At 32.3% G+C, this 12826-nt stretch overlaps 1 long non-coding RNA gene across 1 annotated transcript in view; it reads right to left on the bottom strand.

Annotated features, from left to right (window-relative positions):
• Positions 1 to 892: 892 nt before the first annotated feature.
• The window catches only part of LOC143076511 (uncharacterized), a 17752-nt gene continuing 5818 nt past the window's right edge, over positions 893 to 12826 (bottom strand). Inside the window, exons 2-3 of the long non-coding RNA XR_012978676.1 lie at positions 3588 to 3674; positions 893 to 1785 (exon numbers count right to left, since the gene is read on the bottom strand). This is a non-coding gene — a long non-coding RNA (uncharacterized LOC143076511). The remainder of the gene's footprint in view (positions 1786 to 3587; positions 3675 to 12826) is intronic.

The following is a 12826-nucleotide window of genomic DNA, read 5'->3' as shown; positions in this document are numbered from 1 at the left end:
TTTTTGTAACATCTTCACCATTTTATTCACCCATTGTGTTAAATGTAATAGAATTTCATGATACTGAAATAAAAGTGAGAGGTTTTATTTCTACTTTTTCTTCAGAAGGAAATGTCTGTCTTAAGTCAAGAATATGACAGGTTTTTATTCTATTCGTTTGATGTGTTTGAGCTTTTGGTTTTTGACATTTGATAAGGAACTTACCAATTTGAAGTTTCCTTGGGGTCCATTATCTTATTATTTCACATTTTTATACTCAGGACTGCTTTTTGATTAAGTTTAATAAGCTTATATCATTCGCTTTTCATTGGGGTCCATGTACATTTTAATTTTATTTTGGTAGGGAGTGATAGTAATGGCGGAAATTATGGAGGATATAATAAATATAACACTGGACACTTTAAATTTGCAAAACACTCATTTGCAAATCCGCCGCCGCCTCAAACAAGAGCTACAATGTCATGAATATAACCAAAATGTGCAGAATTACATGGGATTCAATAATTTCATTGGTTTTCTACTGTTACTATTATATTTATTTTGCTATTTGATTTATAAAAACATGGGATTTTCAATATCCCATGGGACAGGGCAAAATCCCATGGGATTGACCATTATCCCATGGGATTTTGGTAAAATCCCATGGGATTTTTTTTGTCCCATGGGATAATTGTAGTCCCATGGGATATTTGTTGTCCCATTGGACCAAAAAAATCCCATGGGACTTTAATTATCCCATGGGATTTTTAATATCCCATGGGACAAAATAAAATCCTATGGGATAAAAATTATAAATATATAGATATAAATATACAGTATTTAATGTGAATGTAACAATGAATGCTGTTTGGTAGTAAAATGTTTTAAATGTATACAAGATTTTCAATATTTATTAAATATACATGTACATATATTTAATATTTTTTTTCATTTTGTCACAAACATGTTTTTAATTTGTTTATATGACAATAAAGATTATTCTTATTTTGGAATGTATAATAATATTTACAGTCAAAGAGTAAAGTCCTTTCACTGAAACAAAATGATGAAATGTCTAAATAAATGAAAAAATATTGTTTTGAAATCTTTGTCTTGTTTTTTCTACTATGAAAAATAGAACTGAAAAAAATATTTCATATTCTGACTGAATTGTTTACTCTTTTCACGAGGTAAGGTTTTCTTTGTTATAGTTTCATTGCAATACATGAATATGCAAACAATTTGAATTATATACATTTGAGGTGTACATAATGGTATGCTTATATTTGCAAATTTATAATATAAACACTTTCTGTGAAAGTTTTTGTTTTCTTTTTTCCCAACTTGCTATGTACAATTATTCAGTCCACTATATAAGAGTCAAGTCAATAAATTATTTCATCCACCAGAATATTCCTGCAATTCTTAGACAAAACATTTTTTCAATCTGTTCTTCAAAGATCTTCTTCGTACATCTTTATTGGATGGAGCAATTCAAATGAGAAGACAAAGCAAGTTTATTTGAACAACATACTAATATTTTGTTCATTCGTTCCTTCTTTCAATTGATAATTACATTTTTGCATTTATATGATCAAGTTCTTGTGCATCTATGATCGTGATGATATGACTCCTATTTGTTTATAGTCATTATGTTGAAATTTCCCCTTTCTAATAAATGTAGGAAAAAACACGTTCCATTTCAAATTAATAAAAAAGTCGCACTATGAAGAAAAATATCAACTTTAAGTTTTCTGTTCAGTATTGATCTGTTGTATGATGACCATGAAAACTGAGATGTCTGACCTACAAATACACAAAACTCAAAAATTATAAGTGAAGAGAGCAATAAAATGGCTATGTTATCATGTTTATGAACATTATGATAAACTTTCATTTGAATATATATTCATTGTTAGTACTCTTATTTCAGTGCTTTGTGTCTATGATTTACATATTATTGGTTGTTGTTTGGTTCCGTGTTGCAGTCTTTTGAATTAAGCCCATTGCAACAAATGTTTACAATTTGTTCAAATGTTGTGTTGTTATTAAAACCACTGTCCGGTATAGGGTTTGCTCATTGTCAAAGGCTGTACAGTGAACTATTTTTGTTAAATTAAGGCAGCTTGCGGGTCTAAATCAATTTTTTTTCTTAATATATGATTTCGCTATATTTTTCTATAAATGAACTTTATCTTATACTTAATAGAAAAATAAAAAAAATTAAAATGGGGTCACCGTTCATTTACGCTCTCAATCTGCCTTCGAAAGAAACATACATTTTTGTAAAGGTACTTTTTTTTCTGTTGAACTAATACATGTAATAGGAGAAATAGAGGTAATATCGAAAATAAAAAAAGAACTAAATTACAGAAATCGCTTATATTTTATAATAGTTTAGTTTAAGTACAGCTTATTTGAAAATGATAATAAACAAGAATGTGTCCAAAGTACACTGATGCCCCACTCGCACTATCATTTTCCATGTTCAATGGACTGTAAATTTGGTAAAAAATCTAATTTGGAATTAAATTTAGAAAGATCATACCATAGGGAACATGTGATCTAAGTTTCAAGTGGATTGGACTTCAACTTCATCAAAAACTACCTTGACCAAAAACTTTAACCTGAAACTCGCACTTTGATTTTCTATGTTCAGTGGACCGTGAAATTGGGGTCAAAAGTCTAATTTGGCTTTAAAATTAGAAAGATCATATCATAAGCAACATGTGTACTAAGTTTTGAAGTTGATTGGACTTCAGCTTCATCATAAACTACCTTGACCAAAAACTTTAATCTGAAGCGGGACAGACGGACGGATGAACGGACGGACGAACGGACAGTTGAACGAACAAACAGACCAGAAAACATAATGCCCCTCTACTATCGTAGGTGGGGCATAAAAATATAGGTCACCAATGAGTTAAAAAAGATATTACAATTGCACCAAAGGGAGATAATTTGGAGCTTTTTCAATGATATATACATTTTAAAAGTCATCTTGGGCCAAAACGAATTGATTGTTTTGAATGATTTGTGTACCATATGATAACATGGATAAAGTAACAACTACTAAAGTTATAAATAAAATGAGTTATGAAAAAAAAATATTTTAAATATTTTTCTGAAATTTGTATACCCTAGAGCCTCCTTAAATGTCATTTGATCTCTATTGGAGAAAAGTCTCATATTGGAAATCAGACTGCTAAGTGCTTCTTATTTTTATATCAACACAGCCATATTATACCTGTCCAATATCAGGAGCTTGTACATAGTTCAGTGGTTGAAGTTGGTTCATATCGGTCATTTTTGTTTTTCATAATTTTTTGTTTTTATAAATTAGTCTGGTATATTTGAAGTTTGAATTGATGCTTTGTTTCAAATTTTGTTAGTGTTGTCTTTTATAGATTACTATCACATGTATAGGGTATGGGTTTTCTCATTACTTACAGGTCATCAATGGCCTCTAATAAGTAATTACAATGCTTACATCCACTAAATTAAATTCTGTTGGATAGTTTTCTCATTCATCATACATTGTCATACCACATCTTATTCTAATAAATATTTAATCATTATGACCAAAACTTTTATAACAGTGGACATACCATTTAGGCTTTGTTGACCTCTGTAAATCTATGTTTGTTGATAATTTCTTCTGTTTAAAGTTTCCCTTTATCTTTAATGTTCTTGCCCTACACATTTATAAAAGGGTAAATATTATCATTTAATAAACTAAAAACAAAAATAACTACTATTACATAATTAGTAGGCAACTGAACATTTTGCCTCATTTGTATATAACATCGACTTGCTCATCATTCTTGCTGTTTAATATTATCATTATTCTATGAAAATGAGGTCACAGTAAAATTAACCTTGGCAGACAAACATCTTCTTATTTTTATATGATACCTTGTAGTGATTCCGTACAACAACAAGTAGACCTATGCTTATGCATGTTATAATATCTGATAAAATGACAAAACCAAGAAAACTTATCATTAACCAAAGAACCATAAAATGCAGTCATGGTTATATAAATCTGCCAGACAGACATGCACACCTTACAATTGTTATATATCCACCAAATTTAATCTACCTGTAACTTTAAACATATGATAAACTGACAAAACTATGCAGTGTTTCATTGACCAATGAACCATGAAAATGAGGTCAAGGTCATATAAAATATGGTAGACAGACATGTGCATCTTACAATCATTCCATTCAATAAATAAAGGGGCCTTATTGCTTACAGTATCTGGAAAATAGACCAAACCACAAAAAATAAACATTTTCAAAGTTCCTTATACCCTGCCAATTAAGAGATAACTGTCATGACTGTATTGTTTTTGAAGCTTTGCGGACGTCCATCGGTAGTTTTACTGTCGCAAATTTAGTTTACCTGGCGACGCGTAGCGGAGACAGGTAAAAGGAAATTTGCGACAGCAAAACTACCGATGGACGTCCGCAAAGCTTCAAATACAATACAGTTATCTCTATTCTAATGCAATTAAATTTTAATCATTATTTCAGTGTAAAATCTTCATTATAGAAATTTCCGCGAAAAGAAGTTATCTTCTTTGTTCCCTACACTAGGTGACGTCATAGGTATGCTTCTGGCGTCGAACATAAACACCGGGGGTTTTCGGGCTTCTGTGCCGCTTCAAAATGTAATAAAATTTGATAAAAAGAAGATTTTTATTTGCAACATGTGAGTATTTTGGCTTATTATTGTAGAAATTACATGTCAATACATTCAGCAATTCAAAATGTCGGCTTCCTTAGTTACAGACAAGGAGATAGAGAATTTTACGCTTAATGTCATTCAATCAGAACCATTGATACAAAATAATTGCATTAGAATTTGTCATGGATGTGCCTGTTCCAAGTCAGGATCCTATAATTCAGTGATTGTCGTTTGTTTATGTGTAACATATCTGTTTTTCCATTTTTATATGCCCGTCAAAATTTTGACGGGACGTATTATGGTATACAAATGTCCGGTGTCCGTCCGTCTGTCCGTCTGTCCGGCGTAAACATGTTGCACCGTAACTTGAGAACGACTTATCCAAATTTCATGAAACTTAATATAGTTGTTTCTTATGATGGTCAAATGATCTGTATACCTTTTGGTGAAAATAAGATTTAAACTTTTTGAGTTACGGCACTTTGTAACTATGTTTTTTTTCACATGTCGCACTGTATCTCAAAAACGTTTCTTGATTATTGCTCAAAACTTTACACACTTCTTAGTTATATTAATCTTAATATCTGTATACTTTTTGGTGATGATTCAAAATTTCATTTTTGAGTTTTTGAGTATTTTGTAAAAAAGGGGGAGGTTTTTTTTACATATGTCACGCCGTATCTCAAAAACGATTTATGATTATTGCTTAAAACTTTACACACTTCTTTGTTATATTAATCTAAAGATCTGTATACTTTTTGGTGATGATTCAAAATTTCATTTTTGAGTAATTGAGTATTTTGTAAAAAAGGGGAGGGTTTTTTTTTACATGTCGCGCCGTATCTCAAAAACAATTTATGATTATTGCTTGAAACTGTACACACTTCTTTGTTATACTAATTTAAAGATCTGTATACTTTTTGGTTTGATTCAAAATTTTATTTTAGTGATATTTGTAAAAAAAAAACAGGGTGGGGGGGAGGGGGGTTTCACATGTCCCGCCGTGTCTCAAAAACAATAAATGGTTATTGCTTAAAACTTCCTCAGAAACTATTTATGATTATTGCATAAAACTTCCACTCAAGAAGTCGGGCGTATCATGCGCTCATGGCGCAGCTGTTTATTTGCACATAAATTAGGTCGTCAGTTGTCTCGTTTGAATTGTCATTACTGGACCTTTTATAGCTGACTATGCAGTATGGGTTTTGTTCATTGTTGAAGGCTGTATGGTGACCTTGTGTTGTTAATTTCTGTTTCATTTGGTCTCTTTTTTATATTGTCCAATGTATTATGAAAATAAAGTAAAATGACATATGCACCTAGTTGACCTTTTGCTAATTTGAAAATAAGAAAGTAGAAAAACTGGCAAAAAAAAAAGTAACATTAAGCAATGAACCATAAAAATGAGGTCAAAATTGAATAAAAGTAAAAACATGCCAGACTAACATGTACATCCCTAAAAATGTTCATACAACAAATATACTTGACATGTGGCATACAATATTAGAAAACCTGACCAAAACACAAAAAATTAACAATAACCACTGAACCATGAAAACAAGGTCAAGGTCAGATGAAACTTGCCAGTTGGACATGCATACCTTACAATCATTCCATACAATAATTAAAAGTAAATAAAGTAGACACATTGTTTAGGCCACGGTTTTTTAATTTGATGGTTTACGGATTTTCCCCATGAAAAAGTCGGGTCGGTCGGTCGGGAAAAAAGAAAGAAAAAAAATCATCTTTGAAGACAGAAAAATATGCAAAATCAATATATATTTCACCTTTCTAACAATATGTTTGTTATGCTATTTTATCATCATTTCTTAAATGTTAGTTCGATGAAATATTATTGCTCAACTGTTATAAACATCGCATGACATTGTCTAATAATTTACAGTAAAAAAAGGGGGGTGCACGGACAAAGACGAAATTAAATCGTCATTTCAGAAACAAGAAAAATAAATTCGCGTAGCTCTTTATCAATTCCAGAAAACTTGGTGAATAATATAATGATCTTCAAGCACGAAAACTGATAAAGAAAAAATGTAAAAACGTCGTACGAAAATAAGTTTCAACACACGTGTCAAAAACCTAATAGACTCGTCCACTGGAAAACGAGATTATCGGGTTAATCTGTTGTCTCGCATTCCCGTTTTTTTATCCAAATGGACGATAATTTTTTTATTATCTATGAAACAAGAAAATTCCCAATGATTTGTTAATATTCAGTACTTCAACTTGATGCCTTTACCCTATCCACATTTGGACAAGTCCATTTCTATGAGATGATGCATCTTACGGACTGATCTGTATCTGTATCTGTAAACGAATTTCTGCCAATCAAGGCACACCTCCGTAAAGAGGAAAGTAGTTCCGTCAATGAAATTCCTCCACCAATATATGTACACAGGTAAATTCACAGTTCACAATAGTCATACACAAGGTTATCTTATTTAACATACATGTTTACGCCACGACAGTGTTAAAAATATTTCAAATGCAATTAAAATGGTAAAAACTAATTTTAAAATAAGTTAAAAATAAGTTACAATAGAGACAATAAGTACAATTATATATTAAAAAAAGAGTTTTTTTTTTTAACACTGTTAAAAGGAAAAAAAAATAGGAAAGTTTATAAGTGCAATCCGTAAAAAATTTAATAGACTTTAAAACTTCTAAAAGAGGGAGATCCATGTGTACCCCAACATGTACATATTACAGCTAAAATGAATTCACAGTTCTTCATTTTCTGTTTGCTTTTGTATCAGCTTTTGTCAACACATCATATCGCTTGGAATGAAGTGTATATAACAGTTGGCGACATAGCGGTACCAAGTGATTACCGACTCTATCTTCAACATCCTTGCACATCTTCTTTGGTAGGTAATGATAAGGATTAATGATTAATGTTATTAAATCAATAGGAGTTTGCAGGCTCTCTTTTGCTAAGACCAGACTACCTTCGTGTAGAATTTTGACGATAAGGGATGACCTTATTTGTGAAGTTGTTTCACACAATAAGATAAAATGTTCAATGGTTTCGTCAGCTTTATTACAGAGTCTACACATCGGATTTGTTGCATAGTTTGAATACTCCGCTTTATTAGATTGTAGTATGTAGGTACCCGTAACAAATTTAGTGCAGATTGACAGTTTCTTGATCTCCGTTATATTTGCACTTGTTGTTTTAAGTAAAGGATGAATTCTGCCAATGTCATATTCACAATTAAGATATTTTAGAGTTGAGTACCCCTTCATTTTGGTCTTTATGTCATCCTCCCAGTACTTGTGAATCTTTTTGGTTATAAATCTCTTCCATTCAATTTTTGTTAATGGCTTATCAAGATACTGTTCTATCTCTATGATGTCATATTTGCCACATATCTTTTTTAGATCAATAAACCAGCTATTGCTTGAGTAGGTTTTAATTTGAAGTTGTCGTTCAGCTATTCTCCATTCTATGGACGATCTTTCAGATCTGGTTATATTCCCAAATAGTGTAATAATTTTAATATGGATCTCTGCTTCAAGTGGGAGCAAACCTGATAACATATAGACAGCCGGGTCAGCCACATTTAGTTTGAGAGATAAAATCTGTTTAATCCACCTTTTATGTTGCTGTTGTATAAGATCTAAATTTTTGCCTGTTGGTATCAAGACTTCTAGGCCGTAGGTCAAAACTGGCAAGATATATGTTCTAAATAAGGAGACTATTGTTTCCGGGTCTAATCCATTTTCCCCATGTAATCCAGCACCCATAAGACAGTACATAGATCTTCTGGCCTTTTTTATATTTTCAGTGATGGTTGCATTAGTAGAATCTTTTTGAGATTTTTTTATTCCAATATGAGAGGAGTCTTGGACAATGGGCATATCTATATTTTTAAGTTTCCAAAAACCTTGTTCAACATCTAGCATTTTATTACACGTTTTGATTGGCAAGACTACGCTTTTTTGAGGCTGTAGTAGATATCCCTCTCTTTGGCTGAAATCAACTGCTAAATTTATCATATTTTGGAGTTCAAACGGATTGTTAGATATCAAGGCAATATCGTCAGCACAAGTTGGCGCACAACAGTTTATATTTCCTATTTTGGCTCCCAGTCCAGAGTTGCTGAGAATTTGTAGTAGGGGGTTGATATAAACTTTGTAGAGGTCAGCGCTAATGGCTCCACCCTGTCTTACACCTTGTTCAATATTAAACAATCGATTTGACATTGTATTACCCCATTTTACACAGGATGTTGCATTTTCATATAAATTGCTGATCAGTAAAATAGATTGCTGTGAGAATCCAATTTGGAAAAGACGTCGTATCAGGTTTTTATGAACTACAACATCAAAAGCAGATTTTCCATCCAGTAATGCAACATAGGTTGGTAACTTAAGATCTTTATTTTCTCTTTCAAATTCCTCAATGAACAATTCACAAAGCAATGGAGTGGATTTTGCCGTAAAACCTTTTTGTAAAGGGTTTTGATGTTTCAAAATCTTATTATTTTCCCTTCCTTTAATTATAATCTCTATTATCTTTGAGTAAGTTGGCGTTATAGTGATCCCACGGTAATTTTTAGCATTCTTAATGTCACCTTTGTTTTTGAAAACAGGAAAAAGGGTTCCAATTTTTAGTAAATTTGGTATGTAGCAGTGTTCAAAACTTGTGTTAATTAAAAGTTGAAGATACTCTAAAAGTGTTTCGCTGGCATAAATGAAATTTTCAGCAGTGATTCCATAAAAGTCCATAGCTTTATTTGTATTTAATTTTTTTACAGCATTTTTCAGTTCTTGGATTGAGACTTTTTCATGTAAATAATTTTCCTTACATATTTTTAATATTATTTCTGTTTCAACCTCAACTGCTTCTAAATGATTCTGATCAAAGTTTTGATAATTAGATTTTTTGGCAAGATCTCCGAAATGTTTTGTCCATCCTTCCAATACACTGTCAGATGTTTGATATGTTTCATTTTCAACTATAAGTTCTTCAATAAATCTACCCATTTTCCCCCTCTGTTTTCTAATTAGCTTATAAAATAATGTTGTATCACTGGATTTAGCATCCAAGATTTGTTGTCTAGTATTAATCCTTTGTAGTGCTTGCTCTTTTCTACATAGTGTCCTGAGATCATATGTGGTGATTGTTTTTTCCTTAAGATAGAAGTTACCAGGTTCTTTTGGTCGACCTTGTTGTTTCCAAATATAGAAGGCAGTTTTCTTTCTTTTCACAGCTTGTAAGATTTCGTCATTCATCACTGGAAGTTTCTTCTTTTTCTTACCCTTTTGTTTTCTTGGAGCAATTTTTGAAGTTGTATCTGATAGAATTTTAGTTCATCAAATGCTTGATCTAAATTTAATTTTTCTGAGATAGGTTTGATTTTCTCTAATTTATCATCAATCAAAGTTTTATATTCATTCTTGTCCACCTTATTCCAATTAACTTTGAGGTTTTTTGTATTAGTGAGTTCTTTCATCTTCTTAAAGGATATGTCACATTTCAATGACAACATCAGTGGAGTATGGTCAGAGACGTTGCTATTTATTTCTTGTTTTTCAATCTTGATAACATTTTCCTTATAGTGATCTTGAAATAGAATGTAGTCTATTGCGGACATGGCTTGACCACTTGGGTGTATGAAAGTAATTCCACATTCAACTGTTGAAAGTTTATGTTCTGACATAAAATTGGATATGGCTGTTTTTCGTTGAGAATTTGTTGAACTGTATATGTTTTCATTGAGGTCTCCACCTATTATCATTTGATGAGAGTTTTTAAAGGTTTCGAAAATTTCATGAAGGTGGTCCAGACATTCATTGAGTTCAGTAAAATGGTTATTAGAGCCCCTACATGGCAGGTAGACAGATATTAATATAGTATTGGGATTACCTCTAATTTCCACACATTGTATTCTTTCATTCCCTAGCTGCATTGGAGTAATTATATCGTCTAATTCACGTTTCCAAAGGATAGCCACTCCTCCGTAACCTCGAGGCATATGACTTGGTGGAATGGGATCATTCATATCGACCGCTTTACCAGTTCCATTGAAGTTTTTATGCAGTTCTTGTAAAAGATGTATTTGACAATCAAAGAGCCAATGTTCCTGTATAAGCATTATATCAATCTTATTCTCAATCTCATGTATAAGAGGCACAGTAGTTAATATATTTTTACAGTTAAAATCTAAAACACTCAATATATCCTTCTCTTTTGTAGACTCACAATTATTACTGTTATCAATTGCAGACTTTGTATTAAAATCTAAAACAGGGTGCATATTATTTACATTGCTGTGTTTATTTACAGTTGAACATTCATCAGATGAAGCATTAACTTGCTTTTCTTTTAAGCAGACAGTTATACAATTTTGTGCCTCTCTGGAATGAGGCTTTTCTGTACTAAAAAATGTTGCTGCTGCTCTTTTTGTGTATAAAATAAGGGTTGTCCTTGCCGATCGTCATGATACTGTTCTAGGTATTGATATACGTCATCATTATACACAGGTTTGATTCTTTTCTCAGAGACACATTTGTTTCTTATATCAGCACCTTGATTGGAAGAGGGGTAGCAAAGGTGATTATTTGGATCTTGTGCTGGAATAATCTCAATAAGATTTGAGAGAACTGCGCATTTTCTTGATGCATACATTGAATAGTTGGTCTGATGGTAACCATGTTGCACATCATTCTGTCTATTATGACTGTTACTCATAGAACAATCAGGAGAGACGTTGTGGTTGGACCCACCATCGCTCCCCTGATGTCTATAAGCATTTTGATTCGATGGACCTGCACAGTTTCTTGGTTCCTGTGGAGTTGAATACTGATCATAAGTATGTGGTTGATATGTATAAATTTGTTCATCTTGGGAGCTATGACATTTGTCACTTGTAGGACAATCAGGAAAGACGTTGTGGTAAGGCCCACCATCGCTTCCCTGATGTCTATATACGCTTTGATTAATATAGTCATTATGGTGGTATGGTTGGTTTGTTCTAAAGTCTTGATAATGAGAACTATAATTATAATTCCTTGTGGGATGATCAGGAGAGACGTTGTGGTAAGGCCCACCATCGCTTCCCTGATGTCTATACATATATTGATTATAATAGTCATTTTGATAATATGGTTGGTGTAATTGTGTTCCTAAATCCTGATAATGAGAATTATAAGAAAAATTACTCGTAGGACGAACAGAAGAGACGTTGTGGTAAAGCCCACCATCGCTCCCCTGACGACCATGAGTATCTTGTGTTGAGTCATCAATATGGTGATATGTTTGATTCATATAAGGCCTGTGATTCTGGGAATTATAACTGTTATCACATGAGGAACGATCGTGAGATAAATGGTGATTGCCATATGATTGTTGTATATTTGGTCCGTTACCCAATGGATTATAATCAGCTGCTGAAGAGGTAAGCTTCTTATTTTTGTCCATGCCCAGAAGTTGCGACAGTTCTTGATCCACTTTTGTCAAAACATATTTTGTGACCCTGTCTCTTATTCCTACTACAATGTCATCACTGCTGTTTTCCTCTTTCATCTTAATTTTACTATCAATAGCTTGATTTAATGTTCTAATTGTATGTTCTAATTCAATATTCTTACTTTCAGCCTTTAGTATTCTATCTAGAAGAGTGGTCTTTTCTGTTGCATTTTCATTTAAAATTGCCTCTTTTATTTTCAATTGCTCTTCCTTTTTCTTTAGTTTTTGTTCTATCTGCCTTATCTCTTTGGGAATGACAGTCTCCTGTTTGTTGCTGTCAGGTTCATTAGCTGTTTGGTTGTTCTTATTTGCTTTTGATGAGGATATAGAGGATTTAACATTGGTAGGGTTGTTATAGAGATGTTCTTTACTTTTGTCATCTACATTAGTGAGGGTCTCTGTGGTATTGTCATGGCTCTTTTCAGGTTTTTCTTTCGAGATATTTAATGAAAGTTGATGATTGGCACCTATACATCCATAACAGGTTTCTGTGTTTTTGTCAATACATTTACTATGGAATGCATCATTACATACCATACATGTACACTCATCATCGAGAATGAAGTTACAAGAAGGGCAATTTTTGCCTGTTTCTTCACGGAGGAGAGATTCAGCAATAGAGATATGGTCATTAGAGATCACATTGTCTTTAAGAACATGTT

Source organism: Mytilus galloprovincialis, chromosome 5, assembly GCF_965363235.1.
Source record: "Mytilus galloprovincialis chromosome 5, xbMytGall1.hap1.1, whole genome shotgun sequence".
Lineage (NCBI taxonomy): Eukaryota > Metazoa > Mollusca > Bivalvia > Mytilida > Mytilidae > Mytilus > Mytilus galloprovincialis.
The sequence above is the reverse complement of the archived record's forward strand: the minus strand, read 5'-3'. Positions and strand labels throughout refer to the sequence as shown.